This window comes from Pinus tabuliformis, chromosome 7 (assembly GCF_031772625.1).
Source record: "Pinus tabuliformis cultivar Carrire ecotype Pingquan chromosome 7, CPIR1, whole genome shotgun sequence".
Lineage (NCBI taxonomy): Eukaryota > Viridiplantae > Streptophyta > Pinopsida > Pinales > Pinaceae > Pinus > Pinus tabuliformis.
Genome location: NC_142293.1, coordinates 33958130 through 33983131, shown reverse-complemented (window position 1 = coordinate 33983131; position 25002 = coordinate 33958130). Strand labels below are relative to the sequence as shown.

At 46.6% G+C, this 25002-nt stretch overlaps 10 pseudogenes; all 10 read left to right on the top strand.

The window, feature by feature from the left end:
• Positions 1-489: 489 nt before the first annotated feature.
• LOC149245094 (5S ribosomal RNA) lies at positions 490-607 on the top strand (annotated as a pseudogene).
• A 3061-nt stretch (positions 608-3668) lies between these two features.
• LOC149245093 (5S ribosomal RNA) lies at positions 3669-3787 on the top strand (annotated as a pseudogene).
• A 752-nt stretch (positions 3788-4539) lies between these two features.
• Positions 4540-4658, top strand: LOC149245092 (5S ribosomal RNA; annotated as a pseudogene).
• A 1798-nt stretch (positions 4659-6456) lies between these two features.
• Positions 6457-6575, top strand: LOC149245091 (5S ribosomal RNA; annotated as a pseudogene).
• Positions 6576-7332: 757 nt separating this feature from the next.
• LOC149245090 (5S ribosomal RNA) lies at positions 7333-7451 on the top strand (annotated as a pseudogene).
• Positions 7452-8193: 742 nt separating this feature from the next.
• LOC149245089 (5S ribosomal RNA) lies at positions 8194-8312 on the top strand (annotated as a pseudogene).
• Positions 8313-8360: 48 nt separating this feature from the next.
• LOC149245088 (5S ribosomal RNA) lies at positions 8361-8479 on the top strand (annotated as a pseudogene).
• Positions 8480-10001: 1522 nt separating this feature from the next.
• LOC149245087 (5S ribosomal RNA) lies at positions 10002-10120 on the top strand (annotated as a pseudogene).
• Positions 10121-11748: 1628 nt separating this feature from the next.
• LOC149245086 (5S ribosomal RNA) lies at positions 11749-11867 on the top strand (annotated as a pseudogene).
• Positions 11868-12638: 771 nt separating this feature from the next.
• LOC149245085 (5S ribosomal RNA) lies at positions 12639-12757 on the top strand (annotated as a pseudogene).
• Positions 12758-25002: the final 12245 nt, after the last annotated feature.

The following is a 25002-nucleotide window of genomic DNA, read 5'->3' as shown; positions in this document are numbered from 1 at the left end:
ATTCAAGAACAGGGCACTAATTTATCATCCTGGTCGAAAGTCACAAGCACGATTACAACACAACAGAGGTGACATATTGCGGCAGTGGGCGATGAATCTAGGACCGTTCGTGTCACTGTAGCAAAGATGTCACGAGGAGAGTAGGTAAGAGGTTTAAATCATATATACTTTTGTAGGAATTCAATTTTTGGAGGAACCCGTGGGTCATTCACGGAAAGGTCACGCGAGCTCCAGGAAGCGTCGTCAATGGCCGCGAAACTTACGCCTTTCTCTTCTCTTTCTCTCTCTTGTTTTTTTCTTCCTTTCCTTTTCCACCTTCGTTCTTCCCTAGTTCGCTAGCTCCCCGTGGGACGTGAGGTGCCACCAAGCCAGGGAAGAGGGCGAGCTCCTGTGCTGAGCCGCTTCGAATTGAGGGCCATGGATGGGCCCCATGCCCTGTGTGTGGCTCGGTGGTCTCCCTTGAAGAGCGGGAGGGGGCGAGATCTTTGCGGGTGTGATCATGCCAGCGTTAATACATCGGATCCCATCAGAACTTCGTAGTTAAGTGCGCTTGGGCTAGGTAGTACTGGGATGGGTGACCTCCCGGGAAGTCCTAGTGTTGCACCCTCCCCCCTTTTCTGTCCGGCTCGGTGGAGCCAATGGAAGCGATCCCGGTGGGTGCGATCGTGCTTGCTCTAATGTGGAACTCCACGAGTATGCGTGATTGACGTTAAATTGGATTATGTTGCGTGTTTATTTTGTTTTGTAGCATGGGGCTACTTATATATCAATTTATAATGGAACCTTGCGAACGAAGAGATCGTTCGAGCATTAAGGGGGGGGCCTAACTGAGGGAAACATCGACTTGCTCAAGACTGTTCCAAGGAAATTCGAGAATAGGGCACCGATTTATCATCCTGGTCGGAAGTCACAAGCAAGATTACAGCGCAACGGAGGTGACGTATTGCGGCAGTGGGCGATGAATCTAGGATCGTTTGTTGAGAATGTAATAAGATGATGGAGCTTAGTGGAAAGGAGTCACCTTCACTAAGTGGGCCCGCAGGCAAATTATGGCGCAAAGTCTATTTTTAGACTATGTCTATTTTTAGACATATGGATCATGGTCTATGAGTTGCAGGATGCTATTTGTGGATGATTGGTCATGTTGGTAAAAATAGATGGACTTATATTTTTAGACATATGGGCAGGTTTCTATTTTTAGACTGCCAGGCTAAAAATAGAACAGTCAAATATTATTAGCTCATAATAATATTTGGACTTTAAACATTATCTTATCCTCTTGGAGCACTTCAGTTTGAGCTATAGATGTGGCACATGCAGCTGTAAGAAGGAAATACGCTTTTCTTATGAGTCAGTTGAGCTATTGCATGCAGGACTTCAGTTAGAACTCATGTGGTTGAGTTTGGTGGAGTTGATGGAGTTGTGTTCAGTTTGACTTGGTTGAACTAGTTGTATTTTAGTCTAACTAAAGAATACACTAGTGATGAGTTGTGTGAATTAAATTATTAATTAATTCACTAATTATTAACTCATAAAGCAACTGAAGAATACATCAGTGAACTCAGTGCATCTACAGTTCAGTGGAGACAGGTGTTAGAGGTTGAGATTGCTATCAGTTGTGACTACAGTGTGACTATACTTGTGCATGAGATTTGCACATGCATAGATGGAGATTGCCCATGAGGCTTGCGTAGTATAACCAAAGGAATTCGATTTCATAGAGTGATTGATTCTCTTGTAGGATTACGCAGTGGAGGCAGGCAAACAGTGGAGGAGATTTGAGGCTTCAGATCTGAGCTAGTTTATGTGTAACAGGTGGAGATAGTACTGAGTACTTGTGAGGAGTATTGTACTATGTATTGTTACATGTTCTCTATCATTATAATATACAGATAGTGTGGGGTTTTCAGCTGTATGCTTTCCTCGGGTTACATATTGTGTTACTGTGCGCATGCGACTGATGTTTCATTGTTTTTAATGCTGCTAAATTGATGATCAACGTAGAGGAGGTTATGTATTATGCATGTATTCCGCAATAGTGTATAATCGGGATAATCTCTGTGAATAAGTGTCATATTATTCAAAATTTCTACACCGTTCACGTCACTGTAGCAAAGATGACACGAGGAGAGTAGGTAAGAGGTTTAAATCATATATAATTTTGTAAGAATTCGAATTTTGGAGGAACCAATGGGTCGTTCATGGAAAGGCTGAGTGAGCTCCACGCAGCGTCGTCGGTGGCCACGGAACTTACACCTTTCTCTTCTTTCTCTCTCTCTCTCTCTCTCTCTCTCGTTTTTTTCTTCCTTTCCTTTTCCCCCTTCGTTCTTCTTTTGGTTCGATGGCTCCTCACGGGTCGTGAGGCGCCACCAAGTCAGGGAAAAGGGCGAGCTCCTGTGCTGAGCCGCTTCGGATCGAGGGCCATGGATGGGCCCCATGCCGTGCATGATCCAGGGATCTTTTGCTTATAGATGTATTAAAGAATCACATGTAGAAATTTGTAGCTACCATAGAAATCTAATGTGCCCATGAGAAAAGAAGAAGAAACACATAAGAGCATGAAAGAAGAAGACAATAAGACTTGATAACAGAGTTCACCCAATTTGGACTACGTCTCCGGGCCCTGCTCGATCAATGGGGAGACCTTCATTCATTAAATGACATCAGAAAGAGAAATACAATCATCAGTCACAAAAGGGAGTTTTATAATTCTGCCTCCATCAAGCTCTGTGGCTCTCGGGCGCTCTGGCTTTCAAGCTCTCTGGCTTTTACGCTTCTCTGGGGAACTTCTCGGCTCTGTCTGGCCCCACCATCCCCCTTGCGGCTCTGCCTGTATCATGTTTTTATAGCACGTTTTTTGTTACCATCGCGCTTAAATCGGGGTCGGTTTGTTCATAATAGAAGTTGTCCCAATGGAAGGATCGGCGGGCCCAACAAACCCCAAAAATAGGCCTTTTTCTATTAAAAGCGATAATACACAGAAACCTTGAAAATTTCGACCACAAGGCTTAAAAGCCAGACTTCAAATTTTACCAAATCGGGTCTATAAACCCATCGAGTCCGGCCCTTTATCGCAAATCGTTATTGCAACGGCCCCGGGGGTCTTCCCCTTGGTTTTGCCGACCACCGATACGCCTACCCGCCGATCACCAATACGTCGATCCTTCGATCGCGCGATACGTCAATCTGTCGATCATCGATATCAGACTATTGCTTTCATCATATCAGATCGCTACGACCCAGGGGTCCTGGTCTTACACCTTCGGCGATGCCGACCCGCTCTTCCAATCTAATCGCCGATGCCGAAATCGCATGTCGCTGATTGGGGGTTCCTTCCGTCCAGCCTTAAGTTCGCCTTTTGGACTCCTCTGATTGCGATTTGCCTTTAAAGGCTTAAAACCCAATTTTTTTAGAAGAAATGCCTCCTTTTTCAAAGGGAGAAAGGCAAAGTCTTTCTGCGATAACTTCATCATTCGGACTGAGATTGGAGTTCCATTCGCACCTTTGGAATCTGGGCGACAAGCACTTCCATCTAATGTCAACATACTTGCCTTTCTGCCACTTTAAATTTCGAGCTTTTCCTTGCCATTGTGTCTGAAGATCCACCTGGATCACTGCGCGTGGCTCGACGATCTCCCTTGAAGAGGGGGAGGGGGCGAGTTCTTTGCGGCTACGATCATACCAGTGTTAATTGACCGGATCCCATCAAAACTCCGCACTTTAGCGCGCTTGGGCTAGAGTAGTACTGGGATGGGTGACCTCCCGAGAATTCCTAGTGTTGCATCGTCCCCCCTTTTTTGTGCGGGTCGGTGAAGCTAGTGGAAGCGATCCCGACGAGTGCGATTGTGCCGGCTCTAATGCGGAACTCCGCGGTTACGCATGCTTAATGGTAAATTGGATTATGTTGCGTGTTTATCTTGTTTTGTGGCGTGGGGCTACTTATATATCGATTTATAATGGAATCTCGCGAACGAAGAGATCGCTCGAGCATTAGGGGGGGCCTAACTGAGTGAAACAATGACTCACTCAAGACTGCTCCAAGGGAAATTCAAGAACAGGGCACCGATTTATCATCCTGGTCGGAAGTCATAAGCGGGATTACTATGCAACGGAGCTGACGTATTGCGGCAGTGGGCGATGAATCTAGGACCGTTTGTGCCACTGTAGCTAAAATGACACGAGGAGAGTAGGTAAGAGGTTTAAATCATATATACTTTTGTAGGAATTCGAATTTTGAAGGAACCCATGGGATGTTCACAGAAAGGCTGCGCGAGATCCGTGGAGCGTCGTTGCTAGCCGCGGAACTTACGCCTTTCTCTTCTCTCTCTCTCTCTCTCTCGTTTTTTCTTCCTTTGCTTTTCCCCCTTCGTTCTTCCCCTGGTTCACTGGCTCCCCGCGGGGTGCGAGGCGCCGCCAAGTCGGGGAAGAGGGCGAGCTCCTGCGCCGAGCCGCTTTGAATCGAGGGCCATGGATGGGCCCCATGCCTTGCGCGTGGCTCGGCGGTCTCCCTTGAAGAGGGGGAGGGGGCGAGATCTTTGCGGGTGCGATCATACCAGTGTTAATGCATCAGATTCCATCAAAACTTCGTAGTTAAGCACGAATGGGATACAGTAGTACTGGGATGGGTGACCTCCCGGGAAGTCCTAATGTTGCACCCTCCCCCCTTTTTTGTGCGGCTTGACGGAGCCATTGGAAGCAATCCCGACGGGTGTGATCGCACTAGCTCTAATGCGAAACTCTGCTGTTCCGCGTGCTTGACGGTAAATTGGATTATGTTGAGTGTTTATTTTGTTTTGTGGCGTGGGGCTACTTATACGTCGATTTATAATGAAATCTCACGAACGAAGAGATCGCTCGAGCGTTAAGGGGGGGCCTAACTGAGGGAAACAATGACTCGCTCAAGACTTCTCGAAGGGAAATTCGAGAACAGGGCACGGATTTATCATCCTGGTCAAAAGTCACAAGCCAGATTACAACGCAATGGAGGCGATGTATTGCGGTAATCTCGCGAACGAAGAGATCGCTCGAGCATTAGGGGGGGCCTAACTGAGTGAAACAATGACTCACTCAAGACTACTCCAAGGGAAATTCGAGAACATGGCACCGATTTATCATCCTGGTCGGAAGTCATAAGCGGGATTACTGTGCAACGGAGGCGACGTATTGCGGCAGTGGGCGATGAATCTAGGACCGTTTGTGCCACTGTAGCTAAGATGACACGAGGAGAGTAGGTAAGTGGTTTAAATCATATATACTTTTGTAGGAATTCGAATTTTGAAGGAACCCATGAGACGTTCACAGAAAGGCTGCGCGAGATCCGTGGAGCGTCGTTGCTAGCCGTGGAACTTACGCCTTTCTCTTCTCTCTCTCTCTCTCTCTCTCTCTCTCTCGTTTTTTCTTGCTTTGCTTTTCCCCCTTCGTTCTTCCCCTGGTTCGCTGGCTCCCCACGGGGTGCGTGGCGCCGCCAAGTCGGGGAAGAGGGCGAGCTCCTGCACCGAGCCGCTTTGAATCGAGGGCCATGGATCGGCCCCATGCCTTGCGCGTGGCTCGACGGTCTCCCTTGAAGAGGGGGAGGGGGCGAGATCTTTGCGGGTGCGATCATACCAGTGTTAATGCATCAAATTCCATCAAAACTCCGTAGTTAAGCATGAATGGGATACAGTAGTATTGGGATGGGTGACCTCCGGGGAAGTCCTAGTGTTGCACCCTCCCCCATTTTTTGTGCGGCTTGACGGAGCCACTGGAAGCAATCCCGACGGGTGTGATCGCACTAGCTCTAATGCGGAACTTCGCTGTTCCGCGTGCTTGACGGTAAATTGGATTATGTTGAGTGTTTATTTTGTTTTGCGGCGTGGGGCTACTTATACATCGATTTATAATGAAATCTCATGAACGAAGAGATCGCTCGAGTGTTAAGGGGGGGCCTAACTAAGGGAAACAACGACTCGCTCAAGACTTCTCGAAGGGAAATTCGAGAACAGGGCACGGATTTATCATCTTGGTCAGAAGTCACAAGCCAGATTACAGCGCAATGGAGGCGATGTATTGCGGTAGCGGGTGATGAATCTAGGACTGTTCACGTCACTCTAGCAAAGATGACACGAGGAGAGTAGGTAAGATGTTTAAATCATATATACTTTTGTAGGAATTCGAATTTTGGAGGAACCGTGGGTCGTTCACGGAAAGGCCGCACGAGCTCCACGCAGCATCGTCGGTGGCCGCAGAACTTACGCCTTTTTCTTCTCTCTCTCTCTTGTTTTTCTCTTCCTTTCCTTTTCCCCCTTCGTTCTTCCCCTAGCTCACTGGCTCCCTGCGGGGCGGGAGGCGCTGCCAAGTCAGGGAAGAGGTCAAGCTCCTGCGCAGAGCCACTTCGGATTAAGGGCCATGGTTGGGCCCCATGCCCTGTGCGTAGCTCAGCAATCTCCCTTGAAGAGGGGGAGGGGGCGAGATCTTTGCGGGTGCGATCATACCAGCGTTAATGCACTGGATCCCATCAGAACTCCACAGTTAAGCGTGTTTGGGCTAGAGTAGTAATGGGATGGGTGACCTCTCGGGAAGTATTAGTGTTGCACCTTTCCCCATTTTTTGTGTGGCTTGGCGGAGCCAGTGGAAGTGATCCTGGCGGGTGCGATCGTGCCAGTTCTAATGTGGAACTCCGCGGTTACATGTGCTTGACCTTAAATTGGATTATGTTGCATATTTATCTTGTTTTGCGGTGTGGGGCTACTTATATATTGATTTTTAATGGAATCTCGTGAACGAAGAGATCGCTCAAGCATTAAGGGGGGGGCCCAACTAAGGGAAGCAGCGACTTGCTCAAGACTGCTCCAAGGGAAATTCCAGAACATGGCATTGATTTATCAACATGGTCGGAAGTTACAAGCAGGACTACAGCGCAACGAAGGCGACGTATTGTGGCAGTGGGCGATGAATCTAGGACCGTTCGTGCGAATATAGCAAAGATGACATGAGGAGAGTAGGTAAGAGGTTTAAATCATATATAATTTTTTAGGAATTCGAATTTTGGAGGAAATCGTGGGTCGTTCACGGAAAGGCCACGTGAGCTCCATGCAGCGTCATTGGTGGCCGCAAAACTTATGCCTTTTTCTTCTCTCTCTCTCTCTCTCTCTCTCGTTTTTTTATTCCTTTGATTTTCTCCCTTAGTTCTTCCCCTGGGTCGCTGGATCCCCACGGGGCAGGAGGCGCTGCAAGTCAGGGAAGAGGGCGAGGTCCTGTGCCGAGCTGCTTCGGATCAAGGGCCATGGATGGGCCCCATGCCCTGCACGTGGCTCGGCGGTCTCCCTGAAGACGGGGAGGGGGCAAGATCTTTGTGGGTGTGATCATACCAACATTAATGCAGTGGATCCCATCAGAACTCCGCAGTCAAGCGCGCTTGGGCTAGAGTAGTACTAGAATGGGTGACCTCCAGGGAAGTCCTAGTGTTGTACCCTCCCCCCTTTTTTTGCGGCTCGGCGAAGCGAGTTGAAGTGATCCTGGTGGGTGCGATCACGCCGGATCTAATGCGGAACTCCGTGGTTACGCGTGCTTGATGGTAAATTGGATTATGTTGCATGTTTATCTTTTTTTTGCGGCATAGGGCTACTTATATATCGATTTATAATGGAATCTTGCGAACAAATAGTTTGCTTGAGCATTAAGGGGGGGCCTAACTGAGGGAAACATTGACTCGCTAAAGACTGCTCCAAGGGAAATTCGAGAATAGGGCACCGGTTTATCATCCTGGTCGGAAGTCACAAGCGGGATTACAGCGCAACGATGCCGACGTATTGCGGCAGTGAGCGATGAATCTAGGACCGTTCGCGTCATTGTAGCAAAGATGACACAAGGAGAGTAGGTAAGAGGTTTAAATAATATATAATTTTGTAGGAATTCGAATTTTGTAGGAACCCGTGGGTCATTCATGGAAAGGCTGCAGGAACTCCACACAGCATCGTCAGTGGCCGCGAAACTTATGACTCTCTCTCTCTCTCTCATTTTTTCTTCCTTTACTTTCCCCCCTTCGTTCTTCCCCTGGTTCGCTGGCTCCCCGCGGGGCTGGAGGTGCCACCAAGTCGAGGAAGAGGGCGAGCTCCTACACCGAATCGCTTCGGATCGAGGGCCATGGATGGGCCCCATGCCCTGCGCATGGCTCGACGGTCTCCCTCGAAGAGGGGGAGGGGGCGAGATCTTTGCGGGTGCGATCATACCAGCGTAAAGGCACCAGATCCCATTAGAGTTTCGTAGTTAAGCACGCTTGGGCTAGAGTAGTACTTGGATGGGTGACCTCCCGGGAAGTCGTAGTGTTGCACCCTCCCCCCTTTTTTGTGTGGCTCGGCGGAGCTAGTGGAAGTGATCCTGGTTGGTGCGATCATACCAGCGTAAAGGCACCAGATCCCATTAGAGTTTCATAGTTAAGCACGCTTGGGCTAGAGTAGTACTTGGATGGGTGACCTCCCGGGAAGTCGTAGTGTTGCACCCTCCCCCCTTTTTTGTGTGGCTCGGCGGAGCTAGTGGAAGTGATCCTGGTTGGTGCGATCGCGCCAGCGTTAATGCAAAACTCTGTGGTTACAAGTGTTTGATGGTAAATTGGATTATGTTGTGTGTTTATCTTGTTTTGCAGCTGGGGCTACTCATATATTGATTTATATTGGAATCTCGCGAACGAAGAGATCACTCGAGCATTAAGGGGGGTCCAAACTGAGGGAAACAATGACTCGCTCAAGACTTCTCCGAGGGAAATTCGAGAACAGAGCACTGATTTATAATCCTGGTTGGAAGTCACAAGCGGGATTACAGTGCAACGGAGGCGACGTATTGCGGTAGTGGGCGATGAATCTAGGACCGTTCGCATCACTGTAGCAAAGATGACACGAGGAGAGTAGGTAAGAGGTTTAAATCATATATACTTTTGTAGGAATTCGAATTTTTGAGGAACCCGTGGGTCATTCACGGAAAGGCCACAGTAGCTCCACAGCAGCGTCGTCGGTGGCTGCAGAATTTACGCCTTTTTCCTCTCTCTCTCTCTCGTTTTTTGCTTCCTTTCCTTTTGCCTCTTCGTTCTTCCCCTGGTTCGCTGGCTCCCCGCGGGGCGGGAGGCACCACCATGTCGGGGAAGAGGGCGAGGTCCTGCGCCAAGCTGCTTCGAATTGAGGGCCATGGATGGGCCCCATGCCCTGCCCATGGCTCGACAGTATCCCTTGAAGAGGGGGATGGGGCAAGATCTTTGCGGGTGTGATCATAAAATCGTTAATGCACAAGATCGCATCAGAACTCCGCAATTAAGTGTGCTTGGGCTAGAGTATTACTGGGATGGGTGAGCTCCCGGGAAGTCATAGTGTTGCACCCTTCCCCCTCTTTACGATTGTTTATTTTGTTTTGTGGCATGGGGCTACTTATATATTGATTTATAATGGAATCTCGTGAATGAAGAGATTGCTTGAGAATTAAGGGGCGGCCTAACTAAGGGAAACAACGACTCGCTCAAGACTACTCCAAGGGAAATTCAAAAACAGGGCATTGATTTATCATCCTTGTTGGAAGTCACAAGCGGGATTACAGTGCAACAAAGGCGACATATTGTGGCAGTGGGTGATGAATGTAGGACTGTTCGCATCACTGTAGCAAAGATGTCATGAGGAGAGTAGGTAAGAGGTTTAAATCATATATACTTTTGTAGGAATTCGAATTTCGGATGAACCCGTGGGTCGTTCACGGAAAGGTCGCGCGAGCTCCACGCAGCGTCGTCGGTGGCCACAAAACTTATGCCTTTTTCTTCTCTCTCTCTCTCTCTCTCTCTCTCTCTCTCTTTTCTTCCTTTCCTTTCCCCCTTCGTTTTTCCCCTTGTTCGCTGGCTCCCAGCGGGGCGGGAGGCGCCGCCAATCCAGGGAAGAGGGAAAGCTCTTGCGCCAAGAAGCTTCGAATATAGGGCCATGGATGTGCCCCATGCCCTGCCCGTGGCTCAGCGGTCTCCCTTGAAGAGGGGGAGGGGGAGAGATCTTTGCGGGTGCGATCATACCAGCATTAATGCACCAGATCCCATTAGAACTCCACATTTAAGTGCACTTGGGTTAGAGTAGTACTGGGATGGGTGACATCCTAAGAAGTCCTAGTGTTGCACCCTCCCCCATTTTTTGTGCTACTTGACGGAGCTAGTGGAAGCGATCCTTGCGGGTGCGATCGCGCCAGCATTAATACGGAACACCGCGATTACACGTGCTTGACGGTAAATTGGATTATGTTGCATTATTATCTTGTTTTGCGGTGTGGGGCTACTTATATATCGATTTATAATGGAATCTCGCGAATGAAGAGATCGCAGGAGAATTAGGGGGGGGGGGGCTAACTGAGGGAAACATTGACTCGCTCAAGACTGCTCCAAGGGAAATTCGAGAACAGGGCACTGATTTATCATTCTAGTCGGAAGTCACAAGTGAGATTACAACACAACGAAGGCAACGTATTGCGGCAGTGGGTGATGAACCTAGGACTGTTCGCATCACTGTAGCAAAGATGAAACGAGGAGGGTAGGTAAGAGGTTTAAATCATATATACTTTTTTAGGAATTTGAATTTTGGAGGAACTCGTGGGTTGTTTACGGAAAGGCCACGCGAGCTCCACGCAGCTTCGTTGGTGGCCACAAAACTTACACCTTTTTCTTCTCTCTCTCTCTCTCCTTTTTTTCTTCCTTTCCTTTTCCCCCTTCGTTCTTCCCCTGGTTTGCTAGCTCCCCACGAGGCGGGAGTCGCCGCCAAGTCAGGGAAGAGAGCGAGCTCCTGTGCTGAGCCGCTTCAGATCGAGGGCCATGGATGGGCCCCATGCCCTGCCCACGGCCCGACTGTCTCCCTTGAAGAGGGGGAGGGGGCGAGATCTTTGTGGGTGCGATCATACCAGCGTAAATGCATGGATTCCATCATAACTCTGTAGTTAATCGCGTTTGGGGTAGAGTAGTACTGGGATGGGTGACCTCCTGGAAGTCCTAGTGTTGCACCCTCCCCCCTTTTTTGTGCAGCTCAGTGGAGCTAGTGGAAGCGATCCTGGTGGGTGTGATCGTGTCAGCGTTAATGTGGAACTCCACGGTTATGCGTGCTTGACGGTAAATTGGATTATGTTGCATGTTTATCTTGTTTTGTGGCGTGGGGCTACTTATATACCGATTTATAATGGAATCTCGTGAATGAAGAGATCGCTCTAGCATTAAGGGGGGGCCTAACTGAGGGAAATAACGACTCGCTCAAGATTTCTCCAAGGGAAATTCGAGAACAGGGCACCAATTTATTATCATGGTTGGAAGTCACAAGCGGGATTACAGTGCAACGGAGGCGACGTATTGCAGTAGTGGGCGATGAATCTAGGACTATTCGCATCGCTGTAGCAAAGATGACACGAGGAGAGTACGTAAGAGGTTTAAATCATATATACTTTTGTAGGAATTCAAATTTTGGAGAAACCCGTGGGTTGTTCATGGAAAGGTTGCGTGAGCTCCACGTAGTGTCATCAGTGGCCATGGAACGTACGCCTTTTTCTTCTCTCTCTCTCTCTCTCTCTCTCGTTTTTTTCTTCCTATCCTTTTCCCCCTTTGTTCTTCCGTTGGTTTGCTGGCTCTCGGCGGGGAGGGAGGCGTCGCCAAGTCGAGGAAGAGGGCGAGCTCCTGCGCCAATCCGCTTCGGATAGAGGGCCATGGATGGGCCCCATGCCCTGCCCGCAGCTCAGCGGTCGCCCTTGAAGAGGGGGAGGGGGTGAGACTTTTGCGGGTGTGATCATACTAGCGTTAATGCACTGGATGCCATGAGAACTCCGCTGTTAAGCATGCTTGTGTTAGAGTAGTACTGGGATGGGTGACCTCCCGGGAAGTCTTAGTGTTGCACACTCCCCCCTTTTTTGTGCGGCTTGATAGAGTCAGTGGAAGCGATCCAGGCAGGGTCGATCGTGCCGGCATTAATGTTGAACTCCGCGGTTACGCGTGCTTGACGGTAAATTGGATTATGTTGCATGTTTATCTTGTTTTTCGGCATGGGGCTACTTATATATATCTATTTATAATGGAATCTCACGAACGAAGAGATTGCTTAAGCATTAAGGGGGGGCATAACTGAGGGAAACAACGACTCGCTCAAGACTGCTCCAAGGGAAATTTGAGAACAGGGCACCGATTTTCATCCTGGTCAGAAGTCACAAGTGGGATTATAGCGCAACAGAGGCGACGTATTACGGAAGTGGGTGATGAATCTAGGACTTTTTGCGTCACTGTATCAAAGATGACATGAGGAGAGTAGGTAAGAAGTTTAAATCATATATACTTTTGTAGGAATTCGAATTTTGGAAGAACCCGTGGCTCATTCACGGAAAGGCTGTGCGAGCTCCACGGAGCGTCGTCGGTGGCCGCGGAACTTACGCCTTTTTCTCCCTCCCTCTCTCTCTATATATATCTCTCTCTCTCTCATTTTTTTCTTCCTTTCCTTTTCCCCCTTCGTTCTTCCCTTGGTTCGCTAGCTCCCGCGGGGCGGGAGTCGTCGCCAAGTCAGGGAAGAGGGTGAGCTCATGTGCCGACCCACTTTGGATCGAGGGCCATGGATGGGCCTCATGCCCTGCCCATGGCTCGGTGGTCTCCCTTGAAGAGGGGGAGGGGGCGAGATCTTTGCGGGTGCGATCATACCAGCATTAATGCACCAGATCCCATCATAACTCCACGGTTAAGCATGCTTGGGCTAAAGTGGTGCTGGGATGGGTGACCTCCCGGGATGTCCTAGTGTTGCACCCTCCCCCCTTCTTTGTGTGGCTCGACGGAGCCAGTGGAAGCGATCCTGGCGGGTGCGTGTTAGAGTTGGTCTAGTAGCCCTCCACCAGAGATCAAAGCTCTTTGCATTTCATGATTAGGTGTCCCATCAGTGTGATCATGTTGCATTCCGTTAGGCATGCCATAATCCTGGTGGAGGGGGTTTGTGTCTTTATTCCCCTCTTGTTTGGTACTGCTAGTTCAGGTTTGTTCAAGTAAATAAAATCCTCAAAAGGGTCATTCATCTTGCTTTAGGTTTTAAGGTCTTAGGTCTAGGGTTGAGTCTATTTTTGTCTTGAGAGGTCATAAAGGACCAGCAGGCCAGAGGGATGTCCTTCATTAAGCATTTCTTATCATTGTACAATTAAATTTTTACCTTGTTCTCAAAAACTCTATTTTTGAAAACAAAGGTCATTATCTCATTTTGTAAAAATTCTCAAAATTTCAAATTCTTCAAATGTCGAAGTGCAGCCTTGGTCTCCTTTGCGAGAGCATCCTAGAAGCTATCCCTGCAAAAAATTTCAATTGAAATCATCATTTCAACCAATTTTTCAAAGAAATGAAATTAAAGGTCAGAGCCAATTAAATAAAAAAGTGTCAACATTCAAAACATTACAAAGTGGGTTTTGGGCAAGTAAAAATTAAAAGGAAGCCTATAAAAGCATGTCATTCCTCATTTGCAAACTCATTTGCCTCTCACAAGCTAAGTGTAATCTTGCAAAGGCGATTTGAGGAGTTCTTGAGCAAGTCGAGCAGTTTCAGGGGCGCGCTACGCGTCAAGAGAGGCGCGCTACGCGTTGGAGGCGCGCTACGCGTCAGGCAGACTTTTCCAGTGTTAATTTACAAGTGCGCTACGCGTTGAAGGCGCGCTACGCGTTGGGCAGGGCGCGCTATGCGTTGGGGATTCAGCTAAAAAACCTGCCAGCAAGTCATCAAAACGACTTTTCTCTCAGGAAAAGTGCAGCATTTGAAAAGTCAAAGAGCAGTTAATTGAGTGCCAAGTCAGCAATATATTTCAGTCATCTTGCCTTCATAACCATGTCAGAAACAGAGTCAGATTATGAGCAGAGCTATGACAGTGATACATCACCAGAGGTAGAAGTGCCAAGGAGGCATCATAAGGGTGGTAAGGGTGGTCGGCATGTCAGGGAGGAGCCCACTTCATTAGCTCATTTTCAAGCTTGTCCACTTGCAATGTCGTGTTTTCGATATCAATCATGCTTTGGATATTGTGAGAGGATCCCACAAATTCAACACCATAGAGAGCTGGTTCGCTTGTTTGTCCTACATTTGCACAATGGCCATGTGAACCTTGCAGGAGTGGATTTCACCTTATCACCTGAAATGGTTGCTCAAGCCACCGGGATACCAAATGTTGGGGAAGAGTGGACCAAACGCAAGCTGCTTGACAAATTTCATTATCAACCATACATCAAACCCGGATGCATGAGGCATCTTACTGCTGTTTTTCCTTTCAGATTCTTAAGGGATGAGTATGCACCCTTGATGAGACTCATCATGCGTTATTTCACTTGTGAGGGCAGATTTTCACGTTTATATTCGTACCATATCCGTTTGTTGATGCATTTCACCCGGGTACGAATGATGAACATTCCATTTTTCATGTGCCGAAATATAGAGAAGATGGTGCCCGTGGTGCAAAGGAATATTCCCGCACAGCAGCTCAAAAGTATATATCATTATGCACTGATCGAGATCATAGTGATGCATCAGTTGGCACAACAGGGTATTACTTGGGAGGATTTCATTTCTCGCGACTTCTTCACGGTGCCACAACCACTTCCCGAGGTTGTCCGTGATGAGGGAGGGCCTTCACAACAGTTTGATATTCCTGAGCCAGAACATGTCAGCACTCCTCCAGCATATGTTACATATCAGAGAGGCCACAGGGTCTTATTTGCATCTGCACGACGAGTATTATCTCCACATCAGGTGGAAGGGGTCTCGCCTTCTTCATCAGCACAGCGAGTGTTATCTCCACATCAGGTGGAAGGGGCCTCGCTTTCGACAGCAGCACAGGTACCAGAGAGAGGCAAGCAGCCCAAGATTGATGAGGGGCCATCAGGTGTTCCAGGCATAGATGTTGTTGACCTTGATATCATTTCTCCTAGCCTAGAGTCAAAGGAGATCATCCAGCAGCTAAGGGCTGAAAATGACTTGTTGCAGCAAAAGTTGGAGATGGAAAATTGGACAATTACTTATTTAGAGCAGCGCAACAAGCAATTAGAGGATGAACACTCTCTTGATGAGTTGCGGAGGATCCGAGAAGACTGGAACTTGGCTCGCAAGAGACCCGGGGATTTGACACCCAAGGAGCAAAGATCTATGCTCATTCAGGTGAACACACATTTAGAGAGGTTGATAGCAAAGGCAAACATGGACAAAGACATGCTCTGCCACATGAAGAACCATTATTGGGCCCGCATGCATGTATGCAAAGCAAAAATGAAGGTACTTAAAGCACGCTTGGCCAAGGCACTAAAACGGAGGAAACGGTCCGATCCGCTTCAAATTTTGGCTGAAGCAACCTTTAGGGAGCATGGTGTTCAATGACACACCTCCAGCTCAAATTTAGGAAATTCTGAGCAATTTTGGTCAATTTTGACTTTTTTGTGCCAAACACAGGTTTTTGCCCTCAACGCGTAGCGCGCCGCGCGCTACCCTTAAGTTGGGGAGGTCCATTTCAAGAAAACTCAGCATTTTTGGATTTGTCATGGCAAAATACACTTGCTCAGCCACTGCCAAGAAATTTCATGAAGATTTGAGCCCCCAAAAGGTCAAAAAACAAGCAAAAAATGACCTTCTGCCACTTTTTGGACACACAGGAAGCAGTCTTGGGAGATTGCAATTTTGGAGGGGCAAATGGCCACCAAATTGAGAAATTCCACTTGGACTAGAGAGTAGACATCCAGAACTTTTCAACAAGCCCACTTGTGCCTCATTTTGATGCCGGGAAGTGCCTCAAAAGTGGCCTGAAATGTGCGCTACGCGTTGGGAAATGGCGCGCTACGCGTTGGGGAAATTGGCCAGTTTTGCATCTTCAGCACAGGAAAACGCAGCAGTGACTAGTTTTGACTTTTTGGTTGGATTTTTCATCCCCCTTGATGTATTTGATGTAATTTCATGATTGACATGACACTTTTTACCTATTCTAGAAGATTCATTCATCAAATGGCAAATAATTAATGAATGAATTGGTTTCCTAGCTTATAGAGGCAAGTTGTTTTGATTGCCTAGTTTGTAGTGCTCAGTTTAGAATTGGTTGAAACAACTCCTAGGATGATGAGCTCGACCCCTAGAGGCAAGGGAATGTGTTAGCTTGCCTATATTATGTATTTTCTTAGTCATTTTCATGGTTGGACTCTTGAGGGATAAGCTTAAACTGTATTACTCTTTGTATCTCTGCAATTTTGGCAAAGGAAAGACCAGGGTTTTGCAGCACTATTTGGGATTCCTGTGGTTATTTGTGTTGATGGTGTGCTTCTCTCATGTACTTGTAAGTGTGTTATGTGTATCGTTTTCCTACTTCTCTTTTCTGCGCATTAAGTAAATGAAGTGTTAAGGTAGAATTCATAATTTATATCCTCTGCCTTTAAGTTTGCTTAATATCTATGTTTTCCTCTGTCTAAAGAGAATTCTCGAAAGTTTCTTGCTCTCTTTAGCTCCTCACCGGTCATTTCTATCCATTCACTTAATTCAAAGGCATCAAGACAATCTCCTACCTTGCCCCAAAAAGACCTCTGCAAAAACTGTGTCTCATCCCCGCACCCAAAATTGCTGTGCTCAGTTCTCCACCAAAACTCTAAAAAATTAAAATCAAACTTTCTCTATCACTTTACTAGCCTAAAATCAGTGTTCTTTATTGGTCATCTCTGCCCTTTGAAGACATTTTTCCGAGATAGACCCGGAGAGAGCCCTCTCCTACCCCGTAGGGCTAGCTACGAGGCTAAGTGGTTTGATGTTGCCTTGGATTTTGTCTTTTTCAGCCTGAGACCAAATTCAAGTGCTAACAGTGCGATCGCACCAATGTTAATGTGGAAATTCGCGGTGACACGTGCTTGATGGTAAATTGGATTATGTTGCGTGTTTATCTTGTTTTACGGCGTGGGGCTACTTATATATTGATTTATAATGGAATCTCGCGAATGAAGAGATCGCTCGAGAATTAAAGGGGGGCCTAACTGAGGGAAACAACGACTCACTCAAGACTGCTCCAAGGGAAATTCGAGAAAGGAAATACAACAAAGCACATAACCGGAAAACAACAATGATCTATTTACTCACAAAGTCAAGAAGTCATGAGCCATCAAGTAAATTACACAAGACATAGGAAAACATCATTGATTGTATTAATAATGAAATAAGAGCAAGCTTACAACAAAAGTATTGACGTTGCAAGCCTTCTTAGAGGGTCCAACCTGTATATTTCTCAAGCATTCACTCTTTGAAGATGGATCTCCCAATATACAAAGTTCTCTCTCACTCATAAGCTTTACACAAAGTTAAGGGCACTTCACAACCTCCCACAAGCTATCAACAATCCCACACTTGTCACCCCCACATTCTCAATCTAGCAAACTCAAAAACACTAATAGCACAGCTCAATCCAAGAATTTACCAACTAGCTGATCATAGCAATGGTGAGTGTTTAAATAGGAGAAGGAGTCTCCATGAAAGGTGGAAGAGTGAGCTTATCCCCAAGGAAGGTAGCAGAAATGATGGAACTGCCATACCAGAGGAGGAAGGGTGAAACAAACTATGCCAACAACAAGGTCTGGAGACATCCAAAAGGCCGACTGTTGGAACGAATTCGCCCAATCTAGATCATCGCGAGTGTAAAACAGATCCTTAGCGCTGACATCGCTAGTGAGCAATGTAGCCAGTCAGATCATCGCTAAAGATAATAAGTCTCCTCGCGCTGGAGCATGAAATCGGACCGTCGCAGGAAACAGATGTACTTCCGCGCTGGAAGCATGACCAAACTATTTACAACCGCTGTTAATCGTGTATATTAAGTCCAGAGTCACGATGAGGCAGAAAGATTAGGAAAAGTGGGTCACTTGGCAACATCAGAGAGCATTTGTTCAGTATGAGCATGTTTCATTGGGACACATGACACAATAGAAAGACTGAGATGAAGGCAATGACAAATTACTGGGTAACAAATGCCCCCTAAAGTATGAAGCTCAAGATAATGGGAGGGGTGAAATGCTTTACGAAATTGACTGAGCTGGAACACCATCTGGAAGAACCTGCAGGCGCAAGTACAACTGATATCTTTGATATTGAAATACATGTAGCCTAGGCATGGGCACAGCCATCCAAAGGTCATATGAACTAGGTCTGTGGTATGGATGCAGCCATCCAGCTAATAAGACCATGATAGTAATAAAGGTATGGTCGGAGCCATCCATGAAGATTCAGGTATGGTCACAGCCATCCATCAATGAGTCATGTAATCATGAACCAATCCACGCAGCCTGAACATGTGTAATCTGAGTTCGGGGTCTTGAACCCAACTGATCATAGTACAAATTCTAGCATGCGAATAGATTTGCTGAGGTCGAGCATGATAGCAAGTCGCTTGATTACCGGTCAATGATGGAAACTGTTAACAAGTGCGAGAGAAACCACCAATAATGCCAATGGTTCTCAAGGTACAGTCTAGCACAATCCACGAAGTATGAAGAAGGAGCTGAAGTCGAACACTCGTGGAATCACCCAATGGACGACTAATGATGAAAGTCGACCGTCAGGCGCGAAGAACTTGCCATTGAGGCATGCAAGCTCTAGGGTACCAAAGGGGATCTCTTGATCAATCTCGTGGAGAATGAGCTGATGTCGATAGGAGACGATCCGTCGCAGGAGGGCCATAATGTTTCCCCCATCAACGATGCGAGATAAGGAACAAGCGATAGATGGTGAAACAGAGTATCAGAGGAGGAGGCAGGGATGTAAACTGCAGAAGGATTATACTCTTGAACATTTCAGCGACACGACTCTGGAGGGTGGCAGCATTCAGGTACCAAGGGATCAGAGGCTCGATGGAGACAGCGTGAATCAGATGGAATGAGGCTAAATGGCAACCCAAACCAGCGGAAGGCCAAATGACGATGTATGGATGTCCCAACCTGACAAGAAGCGAAAGTGTTGATGTTTAAGAGTGACAAGATGCCATGATGATTTCCAAATTTTCCCCCACCATTGCTGGTGAGTACCCCAATTATTTTCGAAAACAAGCTTGAAGGGGATAGCATATGCTTGTGATATAAGCTCGACCTTCGGTCGAATCCAACCTAGTAATAGTTTAATGAGCCCTAGGGAGGAGAAGCTCGAGTCTCGTCATGGTGACGAGTCCAATGTCGCCAAGGTTTAACGAGTCTGACATAGGTAAAACTCGGAGTCTTTTTCATGTTTAGAGAGTTTGAAAAAGACATGGAAAAGAAAACTCCAGAGGGGTCCTTTTTCGTAGATTTGTGTCTCTCGAGCCCGAAAAAGTATAAAACGATACTCGAAATAACTGCTTGACCATTACAATCAAGGAGTAATTTTCGTGATTAGTGATCTCATCCCGAAAGAGTAGAAAAGCAATCGAAATCACGTCGTTTCATAACCAATAACGAGCTTGAAACTACAAAAGCTCGACAATCTTTTTCGTGTTTACACGGTCAGAAAAGAGCTTAAAGTAGACCGCCTCTTATTTCGTTTAACGAGTCAAAAGGGATAACTCGGCTATCTTTTCGTCTTTTAAGTTGGAAAAGAGTGTTAAAGAAGACTTTACGGATCAAGTGCACATGAAGCATGACATAACCTCACTACCTGTAGTTCTGCACAAGACACGTCAAACGTAAAACCCATTCGAGATAAAATGATCAATATATGCGGAAACATAGTTAAAAAACCAAAACTTTAACTAACCATGTGATAAAAATGAGAAAAAAACCACATTTTTAAAATATAATTTTTTAATTTTCAAAAATTATTATAAAAAGGGTGGGGTAATTCATTTGTTTTTACCATTTGCACTGTTCATTTTACCATTGGAGCGTTGGAGCACCAACCTGAGCAAAGTTCTCAAGCTGATTTCGGCCTCATCCATCCACGGTTCGTCCTGAAACCTTTGCCAAGTAAGTACATTTCACTGTGCGCTGCATTTTAGTAGTTTTCTTCACGTAATTTGGTGCTAGGTAGATGAATTTAGACGGTTTTTTGAAATGGCGTCCGCCTCTCGGTCATCGCGGGAAAGCCGCTCGGGTCCACGATGACCGAGCGGATTTTACACGTAGCACTTTCAGATCATCGCGAGAAACTGATGTATTCTCGCGCTGATCGCAAGAAAAACGAACTATGAACTGAGCGTCATCGCGACTGTTTTAAAAACAGTCGCGATGGCGACGTAAAATATTTTTTTTTACGTAAATTATGAATTTAAATTTACAGAGGGAGTTCTAATTCATTTTTTCTTGTCATGCAGGGCATCATGGCATTTGTTTGGCAGGAACGAACTCATGATGTCAACGATGAGGAAGCTTTTGCTGATGCTAGGTGCCGAAATGCTTTACGTGCATGTGGGTTGCTAAAATTCTTCCTTACTCCGCACCTTCGGGCCCAACCCGATTTGCTAGAGCTATTGATTCGTGCCTAGAACCCAACAGATGGAAAATTCATCATCCGTGGCAGGGACATTGAGTTCGATGCTACAGACATATATTTCCTGACTGGATTGTCCCATCGCAGCGAGAGGCCGATTCTAGAGGGCCAACGGACTGGGAGCGAATCACTAGAGACGCTGATGGCACGGGTATGCCCACGGGCACGCAAAACGAGAAGCGGGAAGGTGGCAATTTCGATGGTGGAAGACTTTGTTCTTCGCGCAGTTCTATTCATGGTGACGAGGGCAGCGGGATCCCAAGCCCAACATGAGGCATCAAAAACCCAACTCCTGTTGGCTCTTGAATGCCTTAACCCGACCATGTTCAACTGGGCGGAAACAGTGATGGCGAACATGAAGAGACAGCTAACCAACTGTTGTCGTGGGGAGACGAAACAATTTGGCTATGGGTCTATCTTGATCCTGCTCATGCTGGAGTGGGTGCCGGCGCTACAGTTGCACAACATGGACTTGGATTTTCCCAGACCACGGGAGACCAGGATCACACAGTGGGCAAACGTTATGCCACGAGGAGGTGGGGGACGACCAGTGTCGTGGGGGACACTATTCCGTGAGTGGCTGGATCACCAGACGATCTTCGTCAAGGACTAGCCATATGCTGGTATGGACTTTCGTGGAGACCCTGACATGCAGCTGCCCGCTGGTGAGCAGTGGGATGATGGTGGTGAGACACTTGATCACATTATTTTTGCATTTTATCTTTTATGATGTTTTTTAGATTTTTTCATGTATATGTCCTAATGACGTACTCTATGGTATTTGCAGATATGGGACCAGTGAGGCCTGTAGGAGTGGCTCCAGAGGCACGGAGGGACCCACAGGGCATCAGAGAGCTAGCCTTGGCTCCCCCAGCTGGTGATCCAGTGGAGACGGTGGCCCAAAATCTTGAGGGCCTGACGGCAGGGATCCCTGATTACATGGGGGTCTAGGAGGTCTCCATAGAGATCCAGATACATACAGTAGGAGTAATACTCAGGGTGCACCGCCTGTTGAGGCGAGTGGCACGAGCGATGGTGTGATATATGGAGCATAACCCACCACAGTAGATGCCTAGGTTTTATTTCCGGTTGATTTTTTGAGAGACATGTGTCTCGGATGTATGGAGAACATAGACTCTATTTGGATATATACACTTATTTTTTGAGCGCCTCGATGTGCCACATGATATATATATATATATATATATATATATATATATATATATATAGATATTCCTATGGTTCATTATTGTGTTTAGAATGCTTCTATATGTTGTTTTGATTACATGTTACGCAAATGTCTGTCTAATACATGGTTTGCTAATGCATCAGTTAATGTGTTTAATCTTTTGGGAATGTGCTGATATGTGATAAAATCAAAATTCCTTTCCAACAATTTAACACGTAAATACAACCTTAAAATATGATGGTCTCTGATGGAATAACGCCCATTAGACTGTGGACAACAAGCTGAGAATCCAGATTCACGACTAATGTATGAATACCGAGGTTGATAGCCTCAGTCAGTAACTCAATAACATCAATATATTCAGCGACATTGTTTGTGGTACAACCCAGAAAAACACCTTGAAGGTCTATTAACTCACCGTGAGGATCATATATCACCCATGCTGCAGAAGAAAGGTTGCAGGTACTGTGGCAGGCACCATCAGCGAAACCAATGTAAGGTGTACCAAACATCTACACAAGAAGCAAAAAACACAATAAGTGGCAATTATGCCTACACACCAAGCCAAACATGAAAACACACACACAACACACCTGCTGAAGACACACGTATGTAAAAATTAGAGTGCATGGAGTTCACGCATAATATTTTTTTAGATAAAGCCCATTTCGGGGCTTATCTAGAGGGTTCCCTTCATAATCAATCAGCTCATAGGCCCCTTTTTGCAAAACTGGCTTTACAATATAAGGCTCGTGCCACATGGGCTCGACTTTGCTTGCCCCCAGCTTATCATTTGCTTGATCATAGAGCATGACTAAATCTCCTTCAATGAAAGAACGAGGATGGATAGTATGATCGAAGTGAGTTTTCACTCTCTTCTTCTGTGCTTCAATAGCTAGAGAGGCTAGTCGACGAGTCTCGTCTAGCCGCTCTAGGTAGAGAAGACGTTCTTCTATAGGAGTAGTGTTGGGGAGTAATTCGACGGCTAATTTCAAAGAAGGGATCTCACACTCAATCAGAAGGGTAGCCTCCAGCCCGTAAATGAATTGGAACGGGGTGAACTCAGTGGCATCCTTCACAGAAGTTCGGTAGGCCCATAAGGTGGAGAACAACATCAAGTGCCAGTTGGACTTGTGCATGCCAATGGTGCGTTGAAGCATCGTAACTAGAACTTTGTTGATGGCTTCTACTTGACCATTGGCCTAAGGATAGTACGGTGTTGACCTATCGTGCTGCAAACCTAGCTGGGTTGTTAACTCAGTCATCATATGATTACGGAAATGTTTGCCGTGATTAGTGACGATAGCCTGAGGGACTCCAAACCGTGAGATAACATGATTAAATAAAAATTGCGCCGCTGTGTGACCATCTTCAAATAGTGTAGGCATCACCTCGGCCCATTTTTTGAAATAATCGATGGCAATGATGATATACCCATTCCCCCCAGCCGAGCGAGGGTTACAGGTCGTATAAACAATGCCCCATCTGGCAAAAGGGTCGACGATAACGATAGGGTGCAATGGAGCGGGAGGCGCACGCATCTTCTGTTGGTAGATTTGGCACTCATGACAAGAGCGGACGACAAGAATGCAATCCTTGAAGATGGAGGGCCAAAAGTAACCAGCACAGAGGATCTTCTGAGTAGTAGAATACCCGGACATGTGACCACCACAGGTGCCAGAGTGGAAGTCATTTAGAACTCGTTCGACTTCCTCGAATGTTAAGCATCGGCAGATAACAGAGTCGGTGTCGAGATGGTACAGGGTGTCCCCAATAATGCGATAGGGCTCAGATGATGGCGAATCCATCACCAAGCATCCTTGGACAAATCAGGATGAAAAGAGGATGTCTGAAGATAGACAATGATATCCTCATACCAAGGATCGAGGGTGCTAATTAAGAACAGAGTTTCATCCGGAATATGGTCCTCTGACCAAGAGGGCACGGTAACAGATGGCAGAGAGCAAAGCAACTTAGCAAAGACAAGGGATTTCTTAGACTTGGCAGCGGTGAACTCCAAGTCGAACTCTTGGAGGATGACAATCTACTTTGAGTATTTTCCCTGTAGTAACTGACGTGACAGGATGTACGTCATTGGGTTGCAATCAAAAACCATCGTCGTGGTGCGCAATAAAATATAATGGTGGAAACGTTGAACGACACAGACGGCGGCCAACGCCAATTTCTTGACATAGGCATATCGAGTTTCCGTATCTAGTAAATTGCAGCTGAGATAGTAAACGACATGCTCAGTGTCATCGTCATCATCTTGAACTAGAACCATGCCAATAGTGGTATCGGCAGTGGCTAAATACAGAGTGTAGTCATGATGATAATTAGGAGGACACAACAATGGAGCAGAAACAAGGAGGGCCTTGAGGCGCTCAAATGACTCTTGTGCAGCGGCATCCCAAAGAAAAGGGGTATCCCGCTTTAATAACCGCGTATAGCCTTTGGCCACTTCGGCATAGTTTGGAATGAATCGTCGTAAAAAATTCGCTTTACCCTGCAAACTCTACAATTGCTGCAAAGAAGCAGGGGGAGGGAGATTTAGATGGCTTCGACTTTAAGGGGATCCAGACGGATACCCTCTCGGGAGACGATGAACTTGAGAAGTCTGCCTGACTCAACGCAGAAGACACACTTATGTGGATTAAGCCAGATACGATAGTGTCGACAGCGGAGGAAAATTTCGCGAAGGTGAGCTGGATGGTCCTGGCGCTTTGCTGAATGAGCCGACAGATCATCCAGGTAAGGCTGCACAATGTGTCGAATATCATGGAATGCATAAGACATTGCGCGCTGGAAGGTGGCACTGACATTTTTTAAACCGAAGGGGAGCTTTTTATAGGCGAAAGTGCCCCACGGACAGATAAATGCGGTCTTGTGTTGATCTGCAGGTGCAATATTAATCTGGTTATAACCAGAAAAACCGTCCATGAATGAGTACATTTCACTCCCGACACACTCATCAATGAGCTGGTCAATGAAGGGTGTAGGGTAGTTATCTTTGGGACAGGCCTGATTAATATCACGATAATCAACACATACCATGATAATGCCCTGTTTTTTAGTCACAGGGACAATATTAGAGACCTAATCTGTGAGTGGGATGGGGTAAATAAAACCAGCCTTAAGAAGCGTTTCAACTTCCGCTTTAATAACTGTAGCCTTTCAGGGGTGCACGGGACGTAGATGCTGCCAAACAAGCTTAGCACCTAAATATGTAGGTATCTCATGCACCACAATGCTAGGATCTATGTCGGGCATCTCTTCGTAAGACCAAGCAAACACATCACGAAATTCGTGAAAAAGATCAGTATAAAGCTGAATCTTCTCTGGAGTAAAAGTTACTCCAACATGGATGTGC